This window comes from Lepus europaeus, chromosome 5, assembly GCF_033115175.1.
Source record: "Lepus europaeus isolate LE1 chromosome 5, mLepTim1.pri, whole genome shotgun sequence".
NCBI lineage: Eukaryota > Metazoa > Chordata > Mammalia > Lagomorpha > Leporidae > Lepus > Lepus europaeus.
Genome location: NC_084831.1, coordinates 19,747,336 through 19,764,744, shown reverse-complemented (window position 1 = coordinate 19,764,744; position 17,409 = coordinate 19,747,336). Strand labels below are relative to the sequence as shown.

The 17,409-nt window shown below is 47.8% G+C and overlaps 1 pseudogene; it reads left to right on the top strand.

Moving 5' to 3' along the window:
- The first annotated feature begins 472 nt into the window (after window positions 1–472).
- Window positions 473–17,409, top strand: part of LOC133759035 (E3 ubiquitin-protein ligase RNF220-like) — a 49,366-nt pseudogene continuing 32,429 nt past the window's right edge.

The window sequence follows — 17,409 nt, the reverse complement described above, 5'->3', positions numbered from 1 at the left end:
AGGCGAGGTTTAAAGGGCCGGCCGTCCAGCCAAAGAGCCTTTAGGGCTCACCCTGGGAGAGCACTGGGCCTTCATTTCCCCATCTGTAAAATGGAGCAGGGGGGCTGCCACCGCGCGGGACGCACGACCCCAGGACTGTGACCGAGGCCCCGCCAGCGTGCAAACAGCCACCCGGCTCGGGCCAGGAGGCGGCGGCGCGGCGACGAGCGAGAACAGGGCAGTTTGCAGGAAGTGCTTTAGGGGTGGGAGGGGAGCCAGGGCGGAGGCGGGAATGTGAAAGCCGAGCCCGAGCCGCGGAGTCCGCACCGAAGCTCCCGGGGGGGCGGGGCGAAACCGAGGTGAAGGGGTTAGTCAGTGGACGGGCGAGCCGGGCCGCCTCCCCCGACCGGAGCGCGCTGGGTGCGGGGGAGGCTCTGAGGTGGCGGCTGAGGAACGCGGGGGGAGGGGCGGGAGGCGCGCTCCCACCGCACGCATGCGCGCGCCCCGCTGCCCCGGCCCACAGGCGCGGGCTCCCGACCGCGCGCTCAGCGCCGACGGCGCGGACGTGAGCGCGGGAGTCGCGCGGCCCGCCCCGCCCCGCCGGGGCCCGCGTCCCTCGAGGTGGCGAGCGGACACCTGTTTCTCCTGAGAGCATTCAGGCGGCCGGGGAAGGGAACACGTTTCTCTGCTTCGGTCTCTCGTTCCCCTCCCCCACGAAGACGGGGGCGGGCGGCGCTGGGCGTGCCGAGTCCGCTCCGGGTTTTCCCGCCCACTTTAACTCTGTGAGCGCTCCGGCCGCGCGGCGCTTCACTCCACCGGGCGCGCCCGCGCCCTCCGCCGGAACTCGTTCCGCCTCCCCCACACAGCCCTCCTCTGCGAAGGCCGAGTGGGCGCTCACACCGCCTCCCGGGCGCTCCCTCAGGCTGGGCCTCCACGCTCTGGCTCCGGGCGGTGCCGACGGCCCCCTGGCAGCCAGCGGGCCCCGCTAAGAAGGTCGCGCTGAGGGACTACTTGATGTCTCCGTGCGCTCGGTGGTGCGGCGCGCGCTCTCCGCTCTTCCTGGAAACTCCCGCCTCGGGGAGCCAGGAGAGCCGGCGGGGGGAGGGGCGCGCGGGGCGCACACGCCCCCTGTCCCGGGGGAGGGCCTGCGTCCCCGCCCTGCGCCCCGTGCAGGGCAGGGCCGGCGCGAGCGGGGGAGGGGAGCGTGCGGGGCGCGGAAAGCGAGCCGGGGAGGGGTGGGGGCGCGCGCCCCGCCCCACCCCCCGCCTGCAGAACAACGGGCGCCCGCTGCTGCCCCCTGCCGCCCGCGGCGCCCCGCACCCCGCGCCTCGGCCGGGCTCCGCGCGGGGCGTCGGGGGCGCCGCGGGCGCCGAGGCCGTGGGAACCGGAGCTGAGACACCAGGGCCGACCGGCTTCCTGTCAGAAAACTTGCAGTTAGTTCAGAGAAGTCCGCGGGGCAGCGTGGCCGGAGCTGGCCACAGCGCGCTCGTCCGGCGTCCTCCCTTTTCCTTTGAAACGACGGGGAGTTGTCGCGGGGGAGGCAGGCGGTGGAGACACCGAAGAGCAACACCACGTTGCCCTGCTCTGACTCAAAGGAAATTAAAACACTGACTGTGGGGATTTTTTTTTTAAAGGGCTACCAGCAGAAGGAACTCTGGTTTTTCAATTGCTAGCTGCCCCCCCCCCCCCGTGTGTACACAAGATTTAAGTCGTGAGAGTTTATGAGAGTAGTCCGTTTGCCTGAAAGTTTACTTGAGTTTGTGGTTTAGAAAGCCTCGTGAACTTTTCAAAAGAGAGACGTTTGTTTTTCAATCCAGCAGGAAAAAAACCAATTCGAAAGAGCCTGAAAAAGTTCAATTAGAATTGCAGCCACATTTCAACATTTCCCAGATTTTGCAATATTAAACTGTGAGGGTTTGTGCCAGATTTCAAGGCAAGAATTCTGACTGCCAAATTACAAATTTCTCAAAATGAGGGGTGTTCAACCAAATTGCTGCCAGACCCCATAAACAGGCACTAACAGCACTGCTATAATTACACCTTATTATCTCCTTCGCAGCCTTATTTGATTCACTGCGGGATAAAATTCTCATCCTGGGTGTCACTAGCTGGCGTTTTTCTGGAACTGAACAATCACACACCTCCCGTGCCTCAGACCCCATCGCCCTCTAGTCCATTTCTCTCTAAAATGCGGAGCCTGTCAGATAGATTGTTTTCACCCCAGCTTCCCTGAGGATTGAAGATGAAAACAAACCTATCAGAATTACAAGAAAAATGTCTTCTTTGAAGAAAAAGATTTAGGCCAAGAAACCAAATTTGTTGTTTAACTTGAGCCCCCTAAGGGGATTTAGCATAGTGGGCTGAATGCTGTTAAACCAGCTTAATCACTTTCTTTGTTCTGGCTCTTTGCATTTATTTAATGTTGTAATTTAACACGATTTGACACAACCTAAACTAGATTCTTCTATGTTAGTGTAGTCTATGCTGTAAACCGTACAATATAACCAAACAAATTTCTGTGGAACCCATGTACTAAACTGCTTTATGACCAGGACTTTCAAAATAATTTTTGGTGTTGTGGTGAGATAGAGGAAATCATGTTTTAACTTTTTAAAATCCAGAGATTTTAGAAGCACAAAAGAATGACCTGGGAGATCACTTGATTTGTTTGGTAAGATCTACGAGGACCGACATTTACTCATTTTTGCCTGAAAGTTTGTTTTTTTTTTATTCAATGGAGAGAAAAGAAAGAGATCTTGCTAGATCTCATCTCCGGGTAGATTCTAATTCTAGCCTTTACTCTCTCTCTTAAATAACAATTCTACCCTGCTCCTCGCCAGCCCGGGATTGAGGGGCATTCATTCACAAATGACTCTTGAGCCTCCTTCTGAGTGTCTGCTTCCTTATAAAGCCAAAACCTCAATCCCAATGCTTAATGAATCAAAGCTTGTAGATGCAGGCCGAACGAAAACCCAAGTGCCTGGGACAAAGAATTTCTTTTCCGTTTTAACTTTAAATTCTCTTATAACATGCAAGAATAATTATCATAGCTATTCTTCACTATGTGACCCAGGCACTGTCCTAAGCATTTATGCAAATTAAGTTCTCACAATAGGCCCAAGAAGTGGGTGCAGTTGTTGCCACTATTATATAGATGAGGAAATTGAGACACAGAGAATTAAGTAACTGGCCCTAGATTATCCAGCCTGGAAGCAACAAATCTAAGGTTCGAACCCAGGCTGTTTCCATAAAGCTCTTCCTCACCATGTTGGTTATCAGTTTATCCAAAGAGTGAAGAGTCACCTTCTGCGTTTGAGATTCCATTCTATAACAAGGGCCTGAGCTGGTTTTTCTGTTTGTTTGTTTGCTTTTTCCCCACTCTGAAACTCTAGTAAAGTGAAAAGTTTTTTAGATCTGCTTAGGCAAAGCATTCCCAAATCAGATTACTCTCTTGGAAGCCAGCCTCAGACTGTCAGCATATGCATTGTAAGTGCTAACCAGGACAGACACATCCACCCTTACTGGATAATAATGTTTTCAGGACATGCTTACTTCACATTATAAAGAAGTGAGATGGCTAGAGAGTGATTTGGATTCTAATGTTGGACAAGGTAGGAACCACGAGGTGAAGTGGGAAGAGAGAAGGAAATGGAAGCTGAGAGAAAATAAATGTAACATATGTGCCCATGGAGGGAGCAGTACCACACTGCAAAGAATGAGGATCAAGGTCACGCCGAAGAGAAGCATGTGGGCGAGTTGTGACAGAACTAGAAAAGGAGCGTAAACATGAAAACTGAGGACACTGCAAGGAGAGATGTGGGCGTGGTTGATTTGTTTCCTCCATATGGGGCTTCAGATAAGTGTAATTTTAGGCTGGATTAATGGAAGTATAGCATCAGAACAAAGAAAAAGCTCTACTTTATTCTTTAGATCACATCTAAGCAGTGTGTTCTCTTTAGGTGGAAACTAATAAGGAAGATGTCCTGCGCCTTTGGCCTGGCTGTTAAGATGCTGGCTGGGATGCCTACATCCCATGTCAGAGTACCTGGGTTTTATACTTGATTTCAGCTCTCTGCTAAGGCAGACTGTGAGGCAGCAGGTGACGGCTCAGGTAGTTGGGTCCCTGCCACCCCAGTGGGAAACCTGGATTGAGTTCCTAGCTCCCTAGTTTTGGATTGAGTTCCTGGCTGCCTTTGGCTTGGCCCAACCCCTGGCTTCAGCCTGGCTTAGCCTCTGCCATTGAAGGCATTTGAGGAATGAACCAAAGAATGGGAGCGCTTTTGAAGGGCTCAGTGTCTCTGCCTCTAAAGTAAACAAACAAACAAACAAACAAACAAACCAAGATGTTGAGGGGCCTTGATACTCTGGCTCATACAGAACTGAAGAATTCATGTGATCCAAGAGCCATCTTGAAATACCTAATGGACTGTTGTTTTTTAAAAGAAAGGGGCGGGGGGAGCTGGTGCTGTGGCTCAGTAGGTTAATCCTCCACCTGCGGCTTCAGCATCCCATAAGACACTGGTTCTAGTCCTGGTTGCTCCTCTACTGATCCAGCTCTCTGCAATGGCCTGGGAAAGCAGTGGGCCCAAGCACTGGGGCCCATGAACCCACATGGGAGACAAGGAAGAAGCACATGGCTCCTGGCTTCGATCAGCTCAGCTCTGCCTTTGCAGCTATTTGGAGAATGAACCAGCAGATGGAAGACCTTTTTTTTTTTTTTCTCTCTCTCTCTCTCTCCTTCTGTCTATAACTCTACCTCTCAAATAAATAAAAAAATCTTAAAAAAATAAAAATAAAAAGCTCCAGGCCCCTAGAACTGAAGAATAGGAGCTTCAGAGACACATTTGTTGCTCAGAATGTGAAAGAAGTCCTATGGATAGGAAACAGGCTGCTTTGGTAGGAGCGGTATTTGATACAGTGGTTAAGTCATATCAGAGTGCCTGAGTTTACTTACCGGCTCTGTTCCGGATTCCAGCTTCCTGATAACGCAGAACCGGGGAGGCAGCAACGATGACTCAAGTACTTGGGTTCCTGCCACCCACATTGGAGACCTGGATTGAATTCCTGGCTCCTGGCTTCAGCCTGGCCCAAGTGAACCAGTATGTGGGAGTACTTGCTCTCTCTCATTCTCTTTCAAATACATTAAACAAGTCAATACAAATTTAAAAAATAAAAACAGACATTACTTGCCTTTAAAAACTTATAAAATAGGGCACCTTAAAATACAACAACCTTCAAATTACTGAAGACCTTCAAAGTGCACATTGTCACTGGGCTGTGTAATGTTTAAGGTACCTTTCATCCATAGTCTACTTGAACAATGTAAAAAGAAGGGAAACGATGTCACCTACCTCATTAGGCTGTTGAGAAGCTTGTAACACAGTGATAGCACTTTTTTTTTAAACTATTTGTTTTTTGAAAGAGTTACAGAGAGAGAGAGAGAGAGAGAGATCTTCCACCCACTGGTTCATCCCCCAAATGGCCGCAACCATGGAAGCCAAGAACTTCATTTAGATCTCCCAAGGCGGGTGTCAGGGGCCCAAGCTTGCAGACCATTATCTGCTGCCATTCCCAGGCCATCAGTGGGGAGCTGGATCAAAAATAGAGCAGCCAGGACTTGAACTGATGCCCATACTTATTTAAAAGGCCGAATTAGGGAGAAAGAGATCTTCCATCCATTGGTTAGCTCCCCAAATGTCCACAATGGCCAGGATTGGGCCAGACGGAAGCCAGGAGTTAGGAGCCTCATCTGGGTCTCCCATGTGGGTACAGGGGCCCAAGCACTTGGGCCATCTTCAACTGTTTTCCCAGGCCACAGCAGAGAGCTGGACCAGAAGTAGAATAGCCAGGATTAGACCCAGCACCCATAAGGGATGCCGACACCACAGTTGGAGGTTTAACCCACTCTTGGCCCCTAGGATCTTAAAAACTGAACGGTAGGGGCCAGCACTGTGGCAGGCTAGGCTACTGTCTACAGTGCCGGCATTCCATATGGGCATAGGTTTGAGTCCTGGCTGCTCTGCTTCCAATCCAGCTCTCTGATAATGTGCCTGGGAAAGCAGTGGGAGATGGCCCAAGTCCTTGGGCCCCTGCACCCATGTGGGAGACTCAGATGAGGCTCCTGGATCTCCTGGCTTCAGCCTGGCACAGTCCTAGCCATTGTGACCATCTGGGGAGTGAAACAGAAGATGGAAGATACCTCTCTCTCTCGATCTTGCTCTCACATCTCTCCTCTCTCTGTGATTCTGACTTTCAAATAAATAAATAAATCTTTTTTAAAAATTGAACTGTAACACTACTCTGCAATTAGAGAGGTCAACAATATGATACAGTAATGTGGGGGTGACTGTAGGAAGAGTGAGGAAAATAAAATCTGGCAGAGAACTCAAGTAGTGCAGCTTTGTGTTGACTGTTGAAAAGCAATAGCAATGAGGTCAACTTTGTAGTTCATGTACAAGAATCATTTGAGAAGGGCTGGTGCTGTGGTGTAGTAGGTAAAGCGACTGCCTACAGTGCCAGCATCCCCTATGGGTGCTGGTTTGAGTTCTGGCTGCTCCACTTCCGATCCAGCTCTCTGCTCAGGCCTGGAAAGCAGTAGAAGATGGCCCAGGTCCTTGGATCCCTGCACCTGCATGGAAGACCTGGAAGAAGCTGCTGGCTCCTGGCTCCTAGCTTCAGAATGACTCAACTCTGGCAGTTGCAGTTATCTGGGGAGTGAACCAGTGGATGGAAGACTTCTCTCTCTCTTTCTGCTTCTGTAACTCTGCCTTTCAAATAAATAAATAAACCTTAAAAAAAAAAAAGAAAAGAAAAAGAAAGAATCATTTGAGATTGTTCATCTTGAGCAAAAGGTGTTATGAAGCCCACAAAGTCAACTGGGAAAACTGGGTACCAGGAGACAAACCAGCCAGAGAGCTCAGTAGTTTCCCTGCTCACCCTGGGAAACTGGTTCTGTAGATCTTGATATTTCGTGGAGAAAAAGTCATGTCTCATCAGCAACGTCACATACCCAAAAGTATGCACGAATGTTAAAAGAGACAATGAAGTTGCCTAAGCAATTAGACTTAAATTGTCGGTCTCTCAACAAAGTGGGGAAACTAAGATCAGTTCTGCCTCTGAGAGCTGATCAACCAGAGGAAGAGACTTTACCTTTCTAAGCCTCAGTTTTCTTAACATTACAGCATTGTTGTGAAGATTATTTGGTACACTAAATGTAAATACACTTGGAATAGTGCCTGACACATAGTACCCCATATATGCATTATCAGAATAAAGCTTTATTAAGGAAGGAGGAAGAAAGTGTGGTCATATTAGTGTATGTGATACAGGCTCTGCCACATAGAGATACTGATATTACACAAAGGGAATGACCTCTGTGTCTTGGGTGGTCACTAAAGGCCCTAAAGCTACAATGAATATTTAGCCTAGCACCTAAGATGCCTGCCTCTCCTCTGAGTAATTTTTAAAAAAAATTTATTTGAAAGGCAGAGTTACAGAGAAAGCAATCTTTCATCTGCTGGTCCATTCCCCAGATAGCTACAGTGGCCAAGGCTGAGCCAGACCCAAGCCAGGAGCCAGGAGCTTCTTCCAAGTCCTTCAAGTGTTTTGGTCATCTGCTGCTTTTCCCAGGACATTAGCAGGGAGCTGGATCCAAAGTGGAGCAGCCGGACACAAATGGGGGTCCATGAGGGGTGCCAGCATTGCAGGCACTGACTTAACCTGGTATGTCACAACACTGGCTCCCCAAATAACTTTTTTTTTTTTTTTTGATTCTTGGCTCTGGCTCCTGACTCTACCTTTCTGCTCACAGAGCCTCCCAGTCAGTGATGATGACACAACTAATAGATTTCTATCGCCCACATCGGAGCCTGGATTGAGTTCTCAGCTCCTGGCACCTTTGTGGACATGTAGGGAGTGAACTAATGGGTGGAAACTGTCTCTCTGCCTCTGTTTCTCTCTGTGTGTGTTTCTCTCATTACCTCTCAAATAAATACAATTTAAAAATAAAATAAAGGGTATAAAGCTTAGAATTCACACATCATATAGAAGAAAGCAGAAATGGAATTGTCAGTGCCCTTGCTTCAAATGCAAGGTAAGTACTTTCCCTTCTCTCTCCTCTAGTTCTGTTTTTCTCTTCATGCTTTAATCATTTTGACACCAGGCTGTACAAAAGTAATTTAAAATTAACATGTCTGACACTTGGTAGCTAGCAGAACCTGATTCTGAACCCTACCCCCTCTACAAGGCAACCAAGAGTCATCTTTTATTGGCTATTGGTCTTGCAGCAGCTGATGAAGGATCCAGGAAAATACACCCAACAGTTAATTTGCTAATTTAGTTTTCTGTTTAATTTGAAACCAGAAAATCCTCAATCACTCAGGAGCTTGGTTTTCTGGTTCAAGCATCTGAAACTTCTTGTTCTGTATCTAGCAAAGAAACAGAAGAGAAAGGGAAAAAGTTTACCTAGTTGTATACCATAGCCCTTAGAATGGTTTTCTCTAGGGTCACAGATCACAAGTCCCTTTACCAGGAGAGCTGGGAGCAATACATTCCATCTCAGGGCAGGTAGTAAACGGCTTCATGTGTTAAGAGGAATTTCAAGACCCATATATGTTCAGGATTTTTTTAAAAAAATTTAGGGGTCAGGCTTTTTTTTTTTAAGGCAGAGTTACAGAGAGGGGAGATCCTCCACATACTGGTTCATTCCCTAAATGGCTGCAGTGACCAGATGTGAAGCCGGGAGATTCCTGAGTCTCCCACATGGGTGGCAAGGGCCCAAGCACTCGGGCCGTCTTTGGCTGCTTTCCCAGGCATGTTAGCAGGAAGTTGGATTGGAAATGGAGCAGCTGGGACTTGAACCGGTGCCCATATAGGATATTGGCACTGTACATGGTGGCTTTACCTGCTACACCACAGCACCAACCCTCCGAAAGTTTTAATAATTGAATTTTTAAATGTTGTAATAGGGTTTTGTGGGAATTTTTGCATTATTTAAGAGAGCCTTTTTCTTATTTAAAACAGTGCCTCTGGGATACCATTTTAACTTAAAACATGACAGTGCAGAAGAAGATTATGAGGTAAATCTAAAAGATGACAGTGCGTGGAGCATTTAGGGATCATGCTGGGACTGGAACACAGGATTCCATCCCAAAGGCTTTACAGTTTTTAAATAGAGATCTCTATTTAATAACTTATGTGTTTCAGAGACAGACAGATGGAGAGAGATCTTCATGCATTGGCTCACTCCATGAATGTCTGCAACTGCGGGGCTGTGTCGAGCTGAAGCCGGGAATCAGGAACTCCATCCAGATCTCCAAGCACTTGATCCATCCTTGGCTCTCTCCTGGGCTGTGAATTAGCAGGTACGGTACCGTGAGGGGCCCGCATTTCTCACTTCTGGGTGTGTCTTCAAGGGTGTTTCTGGGTGAGATGAACATTTGAATCCATGGACTCTGTACAGTAGGGGGCCTTCCCCAGTGGTTGAACAGCATCCAGTCCACCGATGGCCTGATCCCCGTGGAAAAGCCGCCACTGTGGGTTGTTTGCGGGTCCAGCCATGGAGCAGACACAAAGACTTAGTCCCCATTCTGACCCTGAACTTGAGCGAGTCCTTAACTTTCTCCATGCACCAGGTTCCCCTTTGAGACCTCGGAACGGTCTGGTCTGATAAACTCTGAACTCTGCTGTTCTGCACTTTAACAACTCAGACCCACCCACAACCTCACACAGCAGGAGAAACTGGAGCCCGAGTGTGTGCAGTCCCCAGATGAGCCACGCACTCAGGGGTCAGGCTTTGTGGCACAGCAAGTTCACTCCCCATTTGCCTGCTTGTAACAGCCTGGTTTATTCAGAGAATTTTTTTTTTTTTTTTTTTTTTTTTTGGACAGGCAGAGTGGATAGAGAGAGAGAGACAGAGAGAAAGGTCTTCCTTTTTGCCATTGGTTCACCCTCCAATGGCCACTGCGGACAGCGCATCTCGCTAATCCGAAGCCAGGAGCCAGGTGCTTCTCCTGGTCTCCCTTGCGGGTGCAGGGCCCAAACACTTGGGCCATCCTCCACTGCCTTCCCGGGCCACAGCAGAGAGCTGGCCTGGAAGAGGGGCAACCGGGATAGAATCCGGCGCCCCAACCGGGACTAGAACCCGGTGTGCCGGCGCCGCAAGGCGGAGGATTAGCCTGTTAAGCCACGGCGCTGGCCTATATAAGCATTTGTAAGATAGTTAGCCACTGTCATGAAAATCATAGACAGTTATTTTACTTCTCCGTTCTAACATTCCAGATAAACTACAAAGTGCCTAAAGTGGGAGTCCACATCATGTACTTCCTTGATATCCTTCACAGGGGTTCCCCAGCCTTGGGGTTCAGGATAACCATGAAGTACGTGTTTGAAAAAGAGATTATAGGGATGGACTTTTAGCCTAGTGGGTAAGATGCCCATGTTCCACACTGGAGTATCTGGGTTCAATTCTTGGCTCTGGCTCCTAACTCCAGCTTCCTGGTAGGAAATGGTAATGACTCAAGTAATTAGGTTTCTGCCATCGTTGTGGGAGACTTGGATTGAGTTCCTGGCTCCTAGCTTTGGCCCTGGCCCAGTCCCACCCACTGCAGGCATTAAGGAGTGAACCAGTAAATGTGAACACTCTCTTTCTGTCTCTCTCCCCCTTTGTCTATCTCTGTCTCTGCCATTTGAAACACACACGCACACACACACACAACAAGAGCAGCAGATTATTACATTGTACGTTAGATTCTGTTTTGTTAGGTTTAAGACAGAGTCCCCAAGATTTTTTTCACATGTGCCCAGTATAACCAGTCCCCTCATAGGGGTTGGAGAATCATTGCTCATAGCATGTAGTATTATGGGGTGACTGGGTCTAGATGTCATTGAATAGATGGGTCTAGGTTTTTGTCTGTGGTGGAAGAAAAAAAAAATCAAGGATGAGACATAGGTAAAGGTTAACAGAGGTGTAATATTTATTTGTATGCATAGTGAAAATACACAGTGGTGGGAGCGTGGGTATACTTGAAGGTGAACAGTGCTCAGAGGTTTGGGGGTATCCCTTCATGTGACCTGGAGGTGTAGGGGTGGTGTTTGGGGTTAGGTTTAATTGAATATTCATACGAGGAGAGGTTTGGGCAGGGTTTGTGTATCACCTATTTTTTGTCCTTTTTTGGAAACCTTGAAAGTGTCATGGTGGCAGGTGCATGATGGGAGTAGGAGTGTCAGCCATGGTAATTCATTATAGTACCATTATAATTATTAGTTAAAGATCATCACAAGGATGCATCTTGAAGCCAGGTTGGTTATTTTTAGCTGGTACTGGTTTGAGGCATGGTTTTGTGGTGACTGGTTTTTCTGCTCCATGGAAGGCGTGGGTTGGATCAGAGCAGGTGGGGCCGCAGGGAAAGACAGGTGACCTCAGCTCCTTCTTGCTTGCTATCTCCTTGAGGACATCAGTAGTACAGGAGACACTCAATTTAAATATGAACATCTGAATTTAAACCTCATATACTCATATATTCTTATTAGTATCACCTGGTAACAACCTGAATGGACAGCCTACAACCAAATCTACACCTCAGGGCACAAGTTGGCAGGTAAGTAATCTGGTTTCCCTTCAGAGGCACAAATTTGGTACATTTGGAAATAGAATCTCTTCCAGGCCCTATGATCCCTATGTAATTACGATTGTGGAGGAGATCAGAATAGTAGAATTGCAGCTAGTTACAGTCATTTCACGTCCTCCTCCAACAGTTGCAGAGTGTGGCATTTGTTTGTGGAATGATGCTTAGAGGCAAGGAGACTTTGGCATGTGAAAATCCGGTCAAGTGCTGCCCTGGGTACATTGGCAGAACTGGTGAACTGCATCTTCCTGTCCATTCCCCACCCCGTATTTTAAATCCAACTCTAGGGTTAAGGGAAGGATTAAGCTGTGATCCCCTGCTGGGGTACTTGTGTTTCAGAGAGAGGATTATCTTAATGACCCCAACCTTACTTGACAGGCAAACTGCCCAGGGCCCAAGATTTGGGAGAACAGATGACCCCCAGAGTCCACTCTGCTCCACCATCCTCAATAAAGTAAACAGTAACTTAAAAGTTTCCATTGTTCTCAGAGCTGAGAGGAGAGGACCCTTTCAGTTTAGATGTGTACATGTTATTCTACCATGGGTGTTTTCACAGGAAGCCCCTGGGTCACAGAGTCCCATTACTGTTTTGTCAAAGTACCATATTCTGGGGTTTTCATATTTGTACACTATTAAAGTCAAAGAGAAAACCCAAAGTGAAAGAGAAATGTTCTTTTCTTTGTTCCGCAAATATGAATTGAGTGCCTATTGTGCTGAAGTACTATCACATGTACTAAAGACACAGCCATGAAGGAAGAAAATTGAGTGGGCTGGAGTTACGGCACAGCGGGTGAAGGCACCACAGTGAAGTCAGCATCCCATACTGCTGGGTCGAGTTCTGGCTGCTCCATTTCCTATTCAGCTCCCTGCTAATGGCCTGGGAAAACATGCCACCAATGTGGGAGACCCAGAGGAAGATCCTGGCTTCAGCCTAGCCCAGCCCTGGCTGTCGAGGCCATCTGGGAAGTAAACCAGTGGATGGGAGACTGCTTTCTCTCTCTCTCTTTCTATATCTTTTCCTCTCTCCCTGTAACTCTTGCTTTTCAAATAAATCCATTAAAAACACACAAGAATAAATAGACATTACATTTTAAATAGACTTTTTTTTTAATGAAAAGGTGGGGTTGGTGTTGTGGCACAGTGGGTTTTCTGCTGCCTCTGATGCCTTTCCCATGACTGCCAGTTCAAGTCTCCACTGCCTCATTTACTTATTTATTTATTAAAGTCTCCACTGCTTCATTTATTTATTTATTTATTTTAAGATTTAGTTATTTATTTGAAAGGCAGAGCTACAGAGAGAGAGAGAGGAAGGGAGGGAGAGGTCCTCCATCCGTTGGTTCACTCCCCAAGTGGCTGCAACAGTCAGAGCTGGGCCGATCCGAAGCCAGGAGCCAGGAGCCTCTTCTGGGTGCAGGGGCCCAAGGGCTTGGGTCATCTTCAACTGCTCTCCCAGGCCACAGCAGAGAGCCCGATCAGAAGTGGAACAGCCGGGACTCAAACTGGTGCCCATATAGGATGTCAGCACTGCAGGCTGCCGATTTAACAGCTGTGCCACAGCGCTGGCCCCCGCTTCATTTCTGGTCCAGGTCCCTGCTGATGCTGCTGCGAAAGCAGTGGAAGATGGCCCAACTCCTTGGGCCCCTGCTACCCATGGGGGAGACCTAAATGGAGTTCCAGGCTCCTGGCTTCAGCCTGGCTGAGTCCTGGCCATTGAGGCCTTTCGGGGATGAACCAGTGGATGAAAGATCTTTCTCCCTCTCTCTGTAACTCTGCCTTTCATAAATCTTTAAAAGAAAAAGTTCCATTTGGCTTATAGAACAACACTGTGAAATATGCAAGACTGGTTTTACGTTCAGTTTACACATGAGGATGCTAAGTCTCAAAGAGATTAAGTGTCTTGCCTTAGGGCACAGAGCTAAAAAGTGGTTGAGCCAAGTGTTAAAACTCAGGTCTTTTGACTTCCAATCCTATGTTTCTTCTCTCTATCATAGTTGCATTTTCAGTTCCCAAATTAGGAAAACAGCTACACCACAGTATTTACTTACAGAATTTAAGTAACCTCTAGATGCCCTGTGAAACCACATCTGTCATATAAAAGAGAAATATCAACAGTGTATTGGAAAAGCTAGTTGTGAAGTTAAACTTAAGACTAAAAGGACAGACAGCTGGCACCAGTTCCTAAGACATAGGTCTTAAAGGCTGGAAGTTTAAACCATCGCGGAAATCTTATCCCTTCCTACCACTGGGCTCTGGTACCAGGAGTGATTTCCACCTAGGGCAGAGGAAAAGCTTAGAAGAAGCACAGTGTTCCATTAAGCTTAAAATTTATCAATACCCTAATTCAGGCAGGAGATACAAAGAAGTGGCTATGTTTCTCTTTTTTTCTATTTCCAAAACCACCCTAGTCAAGGCCCTGGTCACTTACTCCTCACCGTTCTGTAGAAGTCGGCCACCTGGTTCTCCCACCCTGGTTGCTCCCTTTGCCCTGACCTCTCACCCAAACCCTCGTTGTTGTACATTCTGCAGGTCAACCTTCCTGAAGAACTGTCACTCTTAACTAGGAAGTCTTTATCGGTTCCAAAGTGTGGTTCATTTCAAAGAAATAAGATTCACTCCTGTGCAGAAAAACTCAAAATAATTTATGTACATACTCTGCCCTCCAGGACAGGGAATATACCGTGCCAAGCCTCAGGTTAGGGCTGCAGATAGTGGCTTCCTTCAAAAGAGTACAGGATGGGGCTGGGGGTTATGGCGTAGCAGATGAACCCACTGCTTGGGACACCCGCATTTCATACCAGAGTGCCTGGGATTGAGTCCAGCTTCCCTTTCCTACCCAGCTTCCTGCACCCTGGTAGGCAGCAGACATGGCCCGAATACTTGAGTCCCTGCCACCCACCTGGGAGACGTAAATGGGGTTCCTGGCTCCTGGCTTCAGCCTGGCCCAGCCCTGTTAACAGGCATCTGGAGAATGAGCCAATAGACGGAAGATCTCTCTCTCTCTCCACCTGTCTGTCGCTTTGCCTTTTAAATAAAAATAAATAGATAAAATTTTAAAAAACACATAGAGCATGGAAGAGGGTGTGGTAAGGACCTGACAAACAAACAGTGCCTCAGCCAGAAGCCCAGGGCAAGCTTCATCAGTCTAACGGTGTTGATAGAGTGTACCCCTGAGAATGACAACGAAAAATGACCCTATACTATACTCTGTGGTCTTCCACGGACTCAGAAACGCAATCTTATCCTAAGGAAAACATCAGTCAGACTCACACAGTAGGACATCTTACAGCAAATACTCGGTTCTCAGAAGTGTCAGGGTCCATCCAAACCAAGGAAAATCAGAAACTGACACAGCTGAGGACCCTAAAGTGGTATGACAGCTAAACGTGACTTAGTATCGTGGATAGAATAAATGCTATAACATATATAGATGCTATAACAGAAAAAAGGGTATTAGAGGAAAACTAAGGATGGAGTGAACCTTTACTCTGTGTCTCAAGTCAGAGTACCTAAGTTGGATACCTGGCTCTGGCTCCTGATTCCGGTTTCCTACTTATGTGGACCCTGGGAGGCAGCAGAGATGGTTCAGATAATTGGGTTCCTGCCACTCATGTGGGAGACCTGGATGAATTCCTAGCTCCTGGCTTCTACCTGGCCCAGCCCCAGCCATTGTATTTGGGGAACGAATCAGCAGATGGGATCTCTTTTTGCTCTGCTTTTCTTTTATTTTCTTTTATTATTTTTTTTGACAGGCAGAGTGGACAGTAGAGGGAGACAGAGAGAAAGGTCTTCCTTTTTGCCATTGGTTCACCCTCCTATGGCCACCGCGGTAGGTGCGCTGCGGCCGGCGCACCGCGCTGTTCCAATGGCAGGAGCCAGGTGCTTCTCCTAGTCTCCCATGGGGTGCAGGGCCCAAACACTTGGGCCATCCTCCACTGGACTCCCTGGCCACAGCAGAGAGCTGGCCTGGAAGAGGGGCAACCGGGACAGGATCGGTGCCCCGACCGGGACTAGAACCCGGTGTGCCGGTGCCGCAAGGCGGAGGATTAGCCTACTGAGCCACGGCGCCGGCCAAACTCTGCTTTTCTATCTTTCTGCCCAAAGCTCTGTCTCTCTCAGAACAAGAATAGATCTTAAAAAATGTACATACTTCAAAAAGAAAACTAAGGAAATAACCTATGGGCTTGAGTTAATAAGAATGTATCCATATTGTTTCATTAATTATGAGGTCACACTAATAATGGGGAAACTGAGTGTGGGGTATTCAGGACCTCTGTACAACCTCAATTTTTCAGAAATCTAAAACTGTTCTTAAAAATCATCTTTTTAAAAAAAGAAAAAGAAAAGAGGATTAGTCTAGCATTTAAGACTTTTCTTATCCAATACAAGTAGCTTAACAAACTAGCACAAGATGAAATAGAATACCTAAATGGCCCTAGATCTATTACAGACAGGATAATAGGTTATCTAGTCTGTAACATATATAGACATATGGTATATAGATATATATAATAGATTACAGATCTATTTAACATCTTCTAAAAAGTCTTCCCTAAGGAAACTACTTGGCCAAGATGGTTTCTCTGGTAAATTCTACCCAACATTTAAGGAACAAACCAATCTTATACAAATCCTTTCAGAAAATTGATAGGAGAATGGGACATTTCCAACTCTGCCACCCCTACTGCGACCACCGTAAATCATGCATGTTTCCTTGTTGTCCACACATGACCTGCTGCCTGTCTTTCATGACCCTGTTTCCTGGCTCGGAATTCCCTCCCCACTCCCTTGCCTGTACAAGTTTCTTGGATGGATAAAAGTGAGGACTCTTCGATTATCTGGAGCCAGGGCACTACTTTTTTTTTCTTAAATATTTATTTATTTGAAAAGCGGAGTTACACAGAGAATCTTCCATCTGCTGATTCACTTCCAATATGATCACAACGGTCAGAGCTGCGATGGGATGGGCTGAAACCAGGAGCTTCTTCCAGGTCTCCCACATGGATACAGTGGTTCAGGCATGGGTGATCTTCCACTGGTTTCCTAGATGCATTTGCAGGGAGCTAGATTGGAAGTGGAGCAGCCTGGACTTGAACCGGTGTCCATATGGGCTGCTGGCTCACAGACAGCAGCTCAACCTACTACGCCACAGCGTCGGCCCTGGAGTGCCTAGTTTTAAAGTCAGGCCCCACTGCCAATTCCAGCTTCCTGCTGATGTGCGCTCTGAGATGCAGCAGGTGACGGCTCAGGTAGTTTGGTCCCTGCCACCCATGTGGGAGACCTGGATTGCTTGTCTGACTCCGGTTTTGGCCTGGTCCATCCCTGGCTATCGCAGGCATTTAACGGAGTGAACCAGTGGATGGAAGATCTCTATCTGTCTCAGTCTCTCTCTCTCTCTCTCTTTGCCAAGAGGGGCCACTTCGAGGAAGTAAAATTGTGTGCAAAATGAGAAGGCACCAACCACTGGGGTGAAGGTCACTCTGGCATCAGAGTGTGACAGTTCTGAAACTAGAAGGCTGTCCAGTTCCATTAGCTGCCAGGCAGGTCAGTGTGGCTGGTGGGTTGGAGGGGCAGGGGAGGCCAGTCCACACAGGGCCTTCTTGGACAAAGTGCTGTCGCTGTGTTCTAAGTGCCGGGGGAAGGATGGATGTTTGCAGAGTGGTTAGGAACAGAGTGCCTGAGTTTGAGTCCCAGTTCCATTTCTGATTCCAGTTTCCTGCTAATGTGCACCTTGGGAGGTAGCAGGTGTCGGCTCCAGTACTTGGGTTCCTGCCACCCATGTGGGAGACCCTAATTGAATTCCCAGCTC